Genomic DNA, 12,018 nt, shown 5'->3' with positions numbered 1-12,018 from the left:
TCCTTCTTATTATGAGTGTGTTAGTCTCCCTGTGTTTAAGATATCGAATATCCACTAATTAAGTGAGTTACTGACAACTCATTTAATTAATATCTTAGTCCAAGAGTAGTACCACTCAACCTTATTGATCCTGTCCGAATCAAGAGTCAGCGGATGCTGGGCACGTGGCGCTCTCTACTGGATCCTCGAGTGCTCTGGCGAACCTGCAACAAAACCGAGCCGGGAGGGGTGTCCCGGCGACGGTCCTCCGACGCTCAAGTCAGGTAAGTGTTGGAGAAAGTGGCTGCCAAATTCGTATTCTACGTACCTTTGGCGAAGTAATAGCCTCTTTATATAAGACGGAGAAGGAACCGATGCACGCCCACCGAGGTGCGTACGTGTCAGCAACCCATACCACGGTATGCACTTGTCAGAGATCTTACCTGACACCATGCTGCCACAGTCCGAGCATGTTCTTTGATGGGACGGCAGGACCACCCGTTGTCAGACTAGAAGTATGGCACAGCCATACGACTTGACGGCTGTCAGAAGATGTCCCCGTCTTTTACCCACCGTCTGACTAGGGTGCCCGGCCCGCCGAGCGGGCGATGAACGTCGTCCGGGCGGCCTTGATTCTTTGCGCCGTCCGGGCGGCACCTCCTTCCGCTCGGTCATTACGCACTGCTTTATTTGAGCGTCGGACCCCTGGTCCCTACCAGGGTGCCTTTTACTATCAGATTTTCCTTTCTTCTGAGTCCGGTCGGCTCGCCCTTTTCCGGCGAGCCACTGGACCCTTTGACCTCCCCTCAGCGTTGACTCCTTATGGGGTTCCGGATTTTTACCGCCGGATCACTTGCCTTCCTCTCGAGTCTAGTCGAAGGAGGCAAAGTCCGACTGACTGGACTGCCGATCTGTCGAACAATGATCATTGCCTTAGGCCGCTCGGCCAGGCATAAAGATGCTCATCCGTGCGGCGATATCTGTCTGTCCGGCGATACTTTGTCCATGCCTTGTATTTTCTGGGAATCGATGTCCGTTGTTCTCCCATACTACCCATCACGTGCTCTGCGCGAGGTAAGGGGAGCTCATTAAATGCGGCTAGTACCCGGCTGACACGTGGCGACCGTACATTTGTCAGAGTATGGCGGTTACGTCACTTCCGATGGGACAGCCGCCGTTTGAAACGGACGATCCGATGACAACCTCGATATCGACGACCTGGATCGGACGGTGGAGGTTGCTTCCGGGCGGCCATATAAAGCTTGCGGCTCCGCTTCCGCCGCCGCCTCGCTGCTTCATTCTTCTCCGGCTCTTCTCTGCTCGTATTCTCTTCCGGCAACCTCGCCCCTCAACTCTTCGGCAAACCTCGGCCCTTCGTCGATCATCTTCTTTGTTTGTAAGGCCTTTTCTCTTGTTCCCAGCGCTTTCTTCTTTTTGTTACCCGTTTCCTTCAATCGGCTTCTTCTCCCTTCTTTGCTCACCCCTTCCCTCGGCATCCTATATTCTCGTCCCTTGACCATGACTAGCACTTCACAGTCGACTGGCGGAGCTCCAGGTCTATGGTACACGACCATGGAGAGCCGTTTTGATGAGGAAGACGCCTTGCGTCTCGTCCGGACTTATGACCTGCCGACCGACCACCAAATAGTGTTAGCCACACCAGCCGATCGGCCTCATGCACCGCCGTCCGACACAGTGCTTTTCTTCCGAGACCAATTTCTGGCCGGACTGCGTTTTCCACCTCACAACTTTTTCTTAGAAGTCTGCAACTATTTCCGCATTCCGCTCGGCCAGGTAGTTTCCAACTCTATTAGGCTGCTGAGCGGAGTGATAGTTTTGTTCAAGCTGAACAACATCCCCTTGGACCCAAAAATATTCCATTACTTTTACTATCCCAAGCAAGCCGAGTGGGGTACCTTTGTTTTCCAGTCTAGGATAGGCTTCGTGCTTTTTGATCATATGCCGAGCTCCAACAAACATTGGAAGGAGCATTTTTTCTATATACGTTTTCCCGAGCGGCCGATTTTCCGCACCAAGTGGCAGACGGCTATGCCCGCGCAACCGGAGCTCGGCAAGTTTAGAGGTGACGCGGACTATCTCCATGCAGCCGAACGGCTAGTCGGTCAGCGCTATCATATTGACGAGATGCTCCTTCCGGGAGTAATGCATATATTCGGCTTGTCTTCTATCCCCGCCGATCTGCCCTACAGCATGAGTAAGTTTCCTTATCTTCCCATTTGTTTTGTTCTAACTGATTTATTTTTTGCTTCTGCAGCTGAAGTCATGTGGCGTGCCAAGGCTACCGAGAAGCTCAAACTGAAAGCTGCTCAGATTAAGGAGGTGACTAACAAGGAGGCCGCCGAGCGGGGCCTTGCTCCATCCGATCCGACCGGTGGAGAAAGTGAGGGGGCACCAACTGTCCCCGAAGCCTCAGATGTCCCTGCCTTTCACAATGAGGCCGCGGGTGACCTGGAACCTCCTACCGAGGCTGAGGTAGGGGGCCGTTCGGCCGATGATGTGCCGCTACGCACTCGGAAGCGTCGAAAACCAGAATCTGCCCCTGCCTTTGCCCCTGCCTCTAATCTTGATGAGCCACTGCCCGAGCGGAGCGCGGGCGCACCGGCGCTATCCGGGACGGTTTCCCTCGAGAGTACCCCAACTCCTCAGGGCTCTCCGAGGGCCAGCTCGGAGGTGCCGCCGTCCAGCCCTTCCAGAACTTTGTGCCGTATCAGGCGTATAGGTGAGCTTCCCTCCTCTTCTGCCGGTGGGCCGTCCGATAAGGCCGCTGATTCTCAGAGCGAGCCGAGCGGCCAAAACTTGATAAAGATCGTTCTGCGCCTCCCCTCAAAGGCGTACATGGCTGCTGCCGACCGGCCAGTGGTCCCCGAGCAGCAGATTACTCTGACGGGCCCTCTTGCCCAAGCTTGGCTAGATGCTCGGCGTCGCATAGCCAAGATGACTCCCGGGCAGCTCGGCGATAGCAACCTTCAACAGACCACCGGGGTATGCTCTCCTTTTCTTTATTTGCATATTCGAATTAGGTTTCTAACCTGTGGACATTTGTTGGTAGAACTGGGTGGAGCAGATCGCTATTAGCAATCGATTGGCCGAGCTGGAGGACGAGTTGAAAAAACAAAAAACCGTTGGGGGTAACGGGCAGTCGGCTGCCGCTCTGGCGAAGGCCAAAAAATCGCTAGATGCCGAACGGAAAAGGGCTAACGATTCGGCGAGCAAAGTCGTTCGGCTCGAAACGATGATCAAGCAACGAGAGAAGGAGCTCAAAACGACGACCACTCGGAAGCAACAGGCCATCAATGATATGGACCGTATGAAGGTGGAGATCAGGGGGTTGGAACAACGCATCAAAGACTTGGACGCCCTGTTGGCCGCCGAAAAGGAGGGCCGCTCGGCGGATCTCCAAAGATTCGACGGAGATCTGGCCGAGCTCCAAGCCGCCAGCGATGCCGCCCATGCCGCGCTCAAGGAATACCAGGAGGGGGAGTAGGCCCGCTCTGACGAGGTGAGGAAAGCGTTCCTTTGTTCGGAGGACTTCGGAGAGAAGTTCACTGACAAGATATCCCTCACGTTCGAGGAGGCGATCAAGGCGGCGGTGGGATATCTAAAGACCAAAGGTCACTTGTTTGCCGAGGTGACCATCCCCCCCGAAGATATAGCGAGCGTGATGGACACCATCCCCGACGCTCTCTTTGATTTTGATGTCTGAGGAGCGTTTTTATAAACTTTTTTGTATTCCAGCCGTTCGGCCCGAACTATCTCTGTAATGACTTTTTTAGCTTGCGTAATAGATGATCTTCTGTTCCTTTCACCTTTTATTGTGGCAAGAACTTACTAAGTATTCTTTATAACCATTCCGCTCGGCACCTCGCTATGCCAGACAAACGAATTATCTTCAATGTCTCATTACGCGCCTGATCAACCGCTCAGCGCGCAAACTTGTTTGCCTCTTTAATTCCGATTAACCATCCTTTGCACGTCTCTTGATATTTATCGTCGGGGGTCGATAGCGCGGTTATTTATAGCCGATCGGCGCGGCTCTCGATCTTTAACGACGGTGCTCGTCGGCGCGGATGTTTATAGCCGATCGGCGCGGCTCTCGATCTTTAACGACGGTGCTCGTCGGCCTGGAGGTTTATAGCCGATCGGCGCGGCTCTCGATCTTTAACGACGGTGCTCGTCGGCCTTCCGCTCGGAGGGTTTATAGACGCCGGCTCCCGGCTCGGATATAAACCTCCCGGCCAATCGGCTCGGGGCCTTCGGTTTCGAGCTCCCGGCTCGGATATAAACCTCCCGGCCGATCGGCTCGGGGGCCTTCTGTTTCGAGCTCCCGTCTCGGATATAAACCTCCCGGCCGATCGGCTCGGGGGCCTTCTGTTTCGAGCTCCCGGCTCGGATATAAACCTCCCGGCCGATCGGCTCGGGGGCCTTCTGTTTCGAGCTCCCGGCTCGGATATAAACCTCCCGGCCGATCGGCTCGGGGGCCTTCTGTTTCGAGCTCCCGGCTCGGATATAAACCTCCCGGCCGATCGGCTCGGGGGCCTTCTGTTTACGATGATAATGCCTTATATTCGCTCTTTTGACTTTTCATCTCTACATTTCAACCGATCGGCTCGGGGCCTTCGGTTTCGAGCTCCCGGCTCGGATATAAACCTCCCGGCCGATCGGCTCGGGGGCCTTCTGTTTCGAGCTCCCGGCTCGGATATAAACCTCCCGGCCGATCGGCTCGGGGGCCTTCTGTTTACGATGATAATGCCTTATATTCGCTCTTTTGACTTTTCATCTCTGCATTTCAAGTATTTAGTCGAAAAATGAAATACACAGGGTGATCTACAGTGATACACCTTTCACCCTGCCCGGTAAGGCTGGAGGTGGTTCGCGCTCCACGGCCTATCTAGCTGCCGTCCGTCCTCGTCCTCCAGATAATACGCGCCCGAGCGGAGCTTTTCGATGATTTTGAAAGGGCCTGCCCATGGAGCTTCAAGCTTGCCGATGTTGCCGACCGGCTTGACTTTCTTCCAGACAAGATCGCCGACTTGGAACGATCTGGGAATTACACGCCGGTTGTAGTTTTGCTTCATCCGCTGACGGTATGCCATCAGCCGAACGGACGCCTTTGCCCTCTCCTCTTCTACCAAGTCCAGCTCCATGTTTCTTCGTTCGGCGTTGTCATCATCATAGCTCTGGATCCGGGCTGACTCAACGCCGACTTCGACCGGTATGACAGCCTCACCGCCATATACCAAATGGAACGGTGTGACTCCCGTCCCTTCTTTTGGCGTCGTTCGGATGGCCCACAAGACGCTCGGCACTTCATCCGGCCAACTCCCTCCCAAATGGTCGAGCCGAGCGCGCAGAATACGAAGAATTTCCCGGTTGGCGACTTCAGCTTGACCGTTGCTCTGAGGATAGGCCACGGACGTGAAATGTTGCTCAATGTCGTAGCTTTTGCACCAATCCTCTAACATCTTCCCTGTGAACTGCCGCCCGTTGTCGGACACTAGTCGGCGAGGGATGCCGAACCGACAAATGATGTGTTGCCAGATGAATTTTTTAACCATTTGTTCAGTGATCTTTGCCAGCGGCTCGGCCTCCACCCACTTGGAGAAATAGTCTACCGCCACTAGTAAAAATTTCCTCTGCCCGGTCGCCATCGGAAATGGACCCACAATATCCATTCCCCATTGATCGAACGGACATGAGATGGTTGATGCCTTCATCTCCTCTGCCGGTCGGTGGGAGAAGTTGTGATACTTCTGGCATGAAAGGCATGTAGATACTGTCCGAGCGGCATCTGTTTGTAAAGTTGGCCAAAAGTATCCGGCCAAGAGGATCTTCTTGGCCAATGAGCGTCCGCCCGGATGACCCCCGCATGATCCTTGATGTACTTCCTGGAGGATGTAAGCTGAGTCCTCCGGGCTTACACATTTCAGAAAGCTGCTCTCCGATGAGTGTAAACCGACCGGCTCTTCTTCTGAGGAGCCGGGCTGCATATTCATTGGATGGTGTGGTGCCCGAACGGAGGAATTCTATAATAGGTGTCCTCCAGTCACTTGGAAACGCGAGGCCTTGCATCCGGTCGACATGCGCCACCAGCAGCGTTTTTTCAATTGGTTGTTGAATGGCGACCGGCGTTATTGAGCTCGCGAGTTTGGCTAACTCATCGGCCGTTCGGGGAATCTTCTGAATAAGCACCTCTCGGAAAGTAGCTTTGAGTTTTTCAAATGCCTCAGCGTAGAGTTTGAGCCGAACACAGTTGATTTCAAAGGTGCCGGAAAGTTGCTGAGCGGCCAACTGCGAATCGGAATAGAGTGTCACCCGACCTGCTCCCACATGCCGTGCTGCCTGTAATCCGGCTATGAGGGCCTCATACTCTGCTTCATTGTTAGTAGCTTTGTAATCTAGCCGGACGGATAGGTGCATCTTTTCTTCCTGAGGTGAGAGTAGTAATATTCCGATCCCACTTCCAAGCCGAGTGGAGGATCCATCCACATATATTCTCCACATAGCTTCCGGCTCTGGCCTTTGCACTTCGGTCACAAAATCAGCCAAGGATTGGGCTTTAATCGCCGAGCGGGGCTGATATTGGATGTCAAATTCACTTAATTCTGTCGTCCACTTGATAAGCCGTCCGGACGCTTCTGGATTCAACAGCACTCTTCCAAGTGGACTGTTCGTCCGGACAATAATGGTATGAGCCAAGAAATACGGTCGCAGGCGCCGAGCGGCTAGAACTAAAGCAAAGGCCAACTTCTCGAGCCCAGTGTAACGAGATTCAGCATCTTTTAAAATGTGGCTTAGAAAATACACCGGCTGTTCTTCGCCGTTCGCCCTCACAAGTGCTGAGCCTACAGCATGCTCAGTTGACGACAGATACATATAAAGTGACTCACCCCCGACCGGCTTGGCTAACACTGGTAGAGAATTAAGATATGTCTTCAACTCTTCAAATGCTCGGTCACATTCTTCATCCCACTGGAATTTAGTAGCCTTGCGCAGGATCTTGAAGAATGGCAGGCTCCGGTCGGCGGTTCTGGAGATGAATCTCGATAGAGCGGTTATCCGACCGGTCAACCTTTGCACTTCTCTTGTATTTCTTGGGGGCGGCATGTCTTGCAGTGCTTTAATCTTGCTGGGATTTGCTTCAATTCCCCGCTCGGTCACTATATACCCCAAGAAACGCCCTCCTTTGGCTCCGAACAGGCACTTTTGGGGATTTAGTTTGACTCCATATTTGCGCAGCGTTCGGAAGGTTTCTTCCATATCCTTGAAAAGATCGGCCGCTCGGACGGATTTGATAAGAATGTCGTCCACATAAACTTCCAGATTCCTCCCGATCTGCTCCTTGAACACCTTGTTCATCAAGCGTTGATAGGTGGCTCCGGCATTCTTCAATCCGAACGGCATCACATTGTAACAATATGTGCCGTCAGCAGTTACGAAGCTTACTTTTTCTTGATCTTCCCGGGCGAGCGGTACTTGATGATATCCTTGGTAAGCGTCAAGCATGCAAATTAGTTCGCAGCCGGCCGTGGAGTCCACCAGCTGATCTATCCGGGGCAGAGGATAAAAATCCTTGGGGCATGCCTTGTTCAAATCTCGAAAGTCGATGCAGACCCTCCACTTGCCGCCCGGCTTGGAGACCAAGACTACGTTGGCCAGCCAGCTCGGGAACTGCACCTCGCGTATGTGGCCGGCCTTCAGAAGTTTTTCCACCTCCGCCCGGATAATGGCACTCTGCTCGGCGCTAAAGTCCCTTTTTCTCTGCTTCACTGGCCGAGCGTCCGGTCGGACATGCAATTCATGCTGCGCTAGGCTTGGGGAAATTCCAGGTAATTCATGTGTCGACCAGACGAAGACATCATGATTTCGTTGGAGGCATTGAATCAGCTTCTCCTTCTGTTCTTTCTCCAGATCAGAGGCGATAAAAGTCGTGGCCTCCGATCGGGTCGGATGGATCTGGACTTCCTCCTTTTCATCATAAATTAAAGCAGGAGGTTTCTCGGTTATGGCGTGTACCTCAATTCGGGGCGCCTTCCGAGCGGAACAAGCTTCTGCTCGGATCATCTCTATATAGCACCGCCGAGCTGCTAGCTGATCTCCCCGCACTTCCCCTACTTTGTCCTCCACAGGGAACTTTATCTTCTGGTGGAAGGTTGAGACAACCGCTCGGAATTCGCCGAGCGCCGGTCGTCCCAAAATGACGTTGTAGGATGAGGGAGAGTCGACCACCACGAAGTTTATTGTCCTTGTCCTCCTGAGCGGCTCTTCTCCCAGCGAGGTGGCTAGCCGGATTTGTCCGACCGGCTGAACTTCGTTGCCCGTAAACCCGTAGAGCGGGGTCGTCATGGGCAGCAGCTCGGCTCGATCTATTTGCAGCTGATCGAACGCCTTCTTGAATATGATGTTGACCGAGCTCCCTGTGTCAACAAATATACGGTGAATGGTGTAATTTGTTATTACTGCTTTAATGAGCAGCGCGTCGTCGTGGGGCACTTCTACTCCTTCTAAGTCCCCGGGTCCGAAAGTGATTTCCGGTCCACTTGCCCGCTCTTGGCTGCAGCCGACCGCGTGGACGCCCGCCTTTCTGGCTCGGTTGGAATCTCCTCCGGTCGGCCCACCAGCAATAACGTTGATCTCGCCTCGGGAAGTATTGTTCTTATTTTCCTCCTCCCGAGCGGACGGTCGTGACCGTTCTCTGGACGTCCGGCGATTCTCCTGCCTTGGGGATCGGTGCCGATCGGGTGTCTGCTGATGTCGCCCCTCGGTGCGGGTCCGGTCAGCTTCATGAGTCCTACGTCTCCTGTCGATGGGAGGCGACCGTCGTTCGGCTTTCCTGGGAACAGGATTGGACACAAAGGGAAGGCTTCGGCAATCCCTCGTGTTGTGCGTATCCGTCTGGTGGAATTTGCAGAACATAGGGGTCCACCTCTTCTTTGGCTTGGGCCGAGCGGCAGCCACTTCTTGTACGTGCGATCTGTCGTGGGGGGATCGAATTGCTTCGGCCCTCGGTCCTCTGGGTGGCTGCTGAGCGGTGTGCTGTTTCCGCTCGGCATGAACAGGTGCGCGCTCGGCTGGAGTTTCCTTTTTCCGAGCGGCTTGCGCTTCTTCCACATTTATATATTCGTTGGCCCGATGTAACATGTGATCATAATCTCGGGGCGGCTTTCGGATGAGCGACCGGAAGAAGTCCCCATCCACAAGGCCTTGTGTGAAGGCATTCATCATCGTCTCCGATGTGGCCGTGAGGATATCCATCGCCACTTGGTTGAATCGCTGAATATAGCCTCGAAGCGATTCTCTTGGCTCTTGCTTGATGGCGAATAAGCTGACACTTGTCTTTTGATAACGCCGACTACTGGCGAAGTGGTGGAGGAAGGCCGTTCGGAATTCCTTGAAGCTCGTGATGGATCCGTCCGACAACCTCCGAAACCACCGTTGAGCCGATCCCGAGAGGGTGGTAAGGAAGACTCTACACTTTACTCCATCTGTGTACTGATGGAGCGTGGCTGTATTGTCGAACTTACCCAGATGATCATCCGGGTCTGTTGTTCCATTGTATTCGCCGATCGTCGGAGGCACGTAGTGCTTGGGCAGAGGGTCTCGTAGGATAGCCTTCGAAAATTGGCGATTGATCCGCTCGGGGGAGGAGTCCGCTCGGGGAGCTTTCCCCTTCCTGTCATCCCGTCTTGGCATTTCATCTGAGGAAGATCCTCTATCTCTCCGGGCTGCAGGGGTGCGAAATAAGGTCCGATGGAATGCGACGGTGGCTGGAGGTGCTTCCGCTCGGCCACCAGACGCAGATGTTGCTTGTTGCTCCGCCCGCTCGGCGGATGCTTTTTGTTTTTGCTCCATGAGTTTGGCGGCCTTCATCTCGACCAGAGCATCGAGTTCTTCTGCTGAAAGCGTCACCGTGTGTTGTCGTCCAGCCTCGTCCATTGTCTCCGATCGGATGCAGGAGCGTTCCCACAGACGGCGCCAATTTGATCCTGTCCGAATCAAGAGTCAGCGGATGCTGGGCACGTGGCGCTCTCTACTGGATCCTCGAGTGCTCCGGCGAACCTGCAACAAAACCGAGCCGGGAGGGGTGTCCCGGCGACGGTCCTCCGACGCTCAAGTCAGGTAAGTGTTGGAGAAAGTGGCTGCCAAATTCGTATTCTACGTACCTTTGGCGAAGTAATAGCCTCTTTATATAAGACGGAGAAGGAACCGATGCACGCCCACTGAGGTGCGTACGTGTCAGCAACCCATACCACGGTATGCACTTGTCAGAGATCTTACCTGACACCATGCTGCCACAGTCCGAGCATGTTCTTTGATGGGACGGCAGGACCACCCGTTGTCAGACTAGAAGTATGGCACAGCCATACGACTTGACGGCTGTCAGAAGATGTCCCCGTCTTTTACCCACCGTCTGACTAGGGTGCCCGGCCCGCCGAGCGGGCGATGAACGTCGTCCGGGCGGCCTTGATTCTTTGCGCCGTCCGGGCGGCACCTCCTTCCGCTCGGTCATTACGCACTGCTTTATTTGAGCGTCGGACCCCTGGTCCCTACCAGGGTGCCTTTTACTATCAGATTTTCCTTTCTTCTGAGTCCGGTCGGCTCGCCCTTTTCCGGCGAGCCATTGGACCTTGTGACCTCCCCTCAGCGTTGACTCCTTATGGGGTTCCGGATTTTTACCGCCGGATCACTTATCATCATGTCGGACTAAGTCCACCTGCAGGGTTTAACATGACAATCCTTATGAGCTCCTCTTGAGGACATTATCAACCTAGTATCTCTAGGACACAGCTTCCTTCTATAATCAACAACACACACTATAAGTGATATCATTTCCCAATTTATCGGGCTTATTGATTCATCGAACTAAATCTCACCCATTGATAAATTAAAGAAATAAATATCAAATATATGTGCTTGTTATTATATTAGGATTAAGAGCACACACTTCCATAATAACTGAGGTCTTTGTTCCTTTATAAAGTCAGTATAAAAGAAATGACCTCAAATGGTCCTACTTAATACACTCTAAGTGTACTAGTGTAATTATACAGTCAAGATAAACTAATACCTAATTACACTACGACCTTCTAATGATTTGTTCCTTTCCATTTTGGTCGTGAGCTACTGTTTATAATTTATAAGGTACTGATAACATCATCTTCTGCATGTGACACCACATGCTATGTTATCTACAATATAAATTAATTGAACAACTACAAATAAATGTAGATAATTTGACCAAATGTGATTCTTTATTCAAAACAAATGTTTACAAAATCTTAGGCTTTCAGTATACACTCCAACACCCGCGTGAGGAAAGGACACAGGAGACGAAACAGCGACGCGTTTGTTCGCTGGCGAAGCAGTGCTTCGAGTCTCTTCATAGTGAATAAAAGGGGAGGCGCTGTGCCTCTCTTATTCACTCAAGCTATTCCTACTTTCTTCTCATCTCTTCTCTGTGATCTGAGGTCTTTTTATGGTTCCCGAGTTTTACAGTCCTGAGGCTTGGTCTGTGCGATCTGAGGTTGGGTTCGAGTGTGACGATCGTCTTGGAGTGCACCTACGATCGTCACGAGTGGTTGTCGGATCTTGGGAGGATTTTGCCATAGAGCCTTTGCACCGTGGGACGGCGATAAATTCTCTAAGGACAGTCGGCACGCTGACGCTTCAACCCCAGATAACTATTTTCTAACCCTGCTCTTTTATTTATCTGTTTATTGCATGCTAACTGTTTTTGTGCAAATACATTACTGTATTATTGCTTATAGAATACAACAGTTATAAGCTGACACTATCCTCTAGCCAAAATCCAAACTAGGTACTAATCCAACATAACATCCAACATAGTTAGTTATAAACTGACACTATCCTCTAGAATGATTTTAGATTCAAAAGCTACCAGATTATTCCATTGGGAAAAGGATAAGATGAAGATATTCTTATAAAGAAATGAAGGTAGAACGAAACAAAAGAGAGATGAAGGTGCAACAAAATGAAAGAGAGATGAAGGTGGAACAAAGC

The sequence above is a fragment of the Zingiber officinale genome, chromosome 2B (genome assembly GCF_018446385.1).
Source record: "Zingiber officinale cultivar Zhangliang chromosome 2B, Zo_v1.1, whole genome shotgun sequence".
NCBI lineage: Eukaryota > Viridiplantae > Streptophyta > Magnoliopsida > Zingiberales > Zingiberaceae > Zingiber > Zingiber officinale.
Note: the sequence above shows the minus strand (reverse complement) of the source record.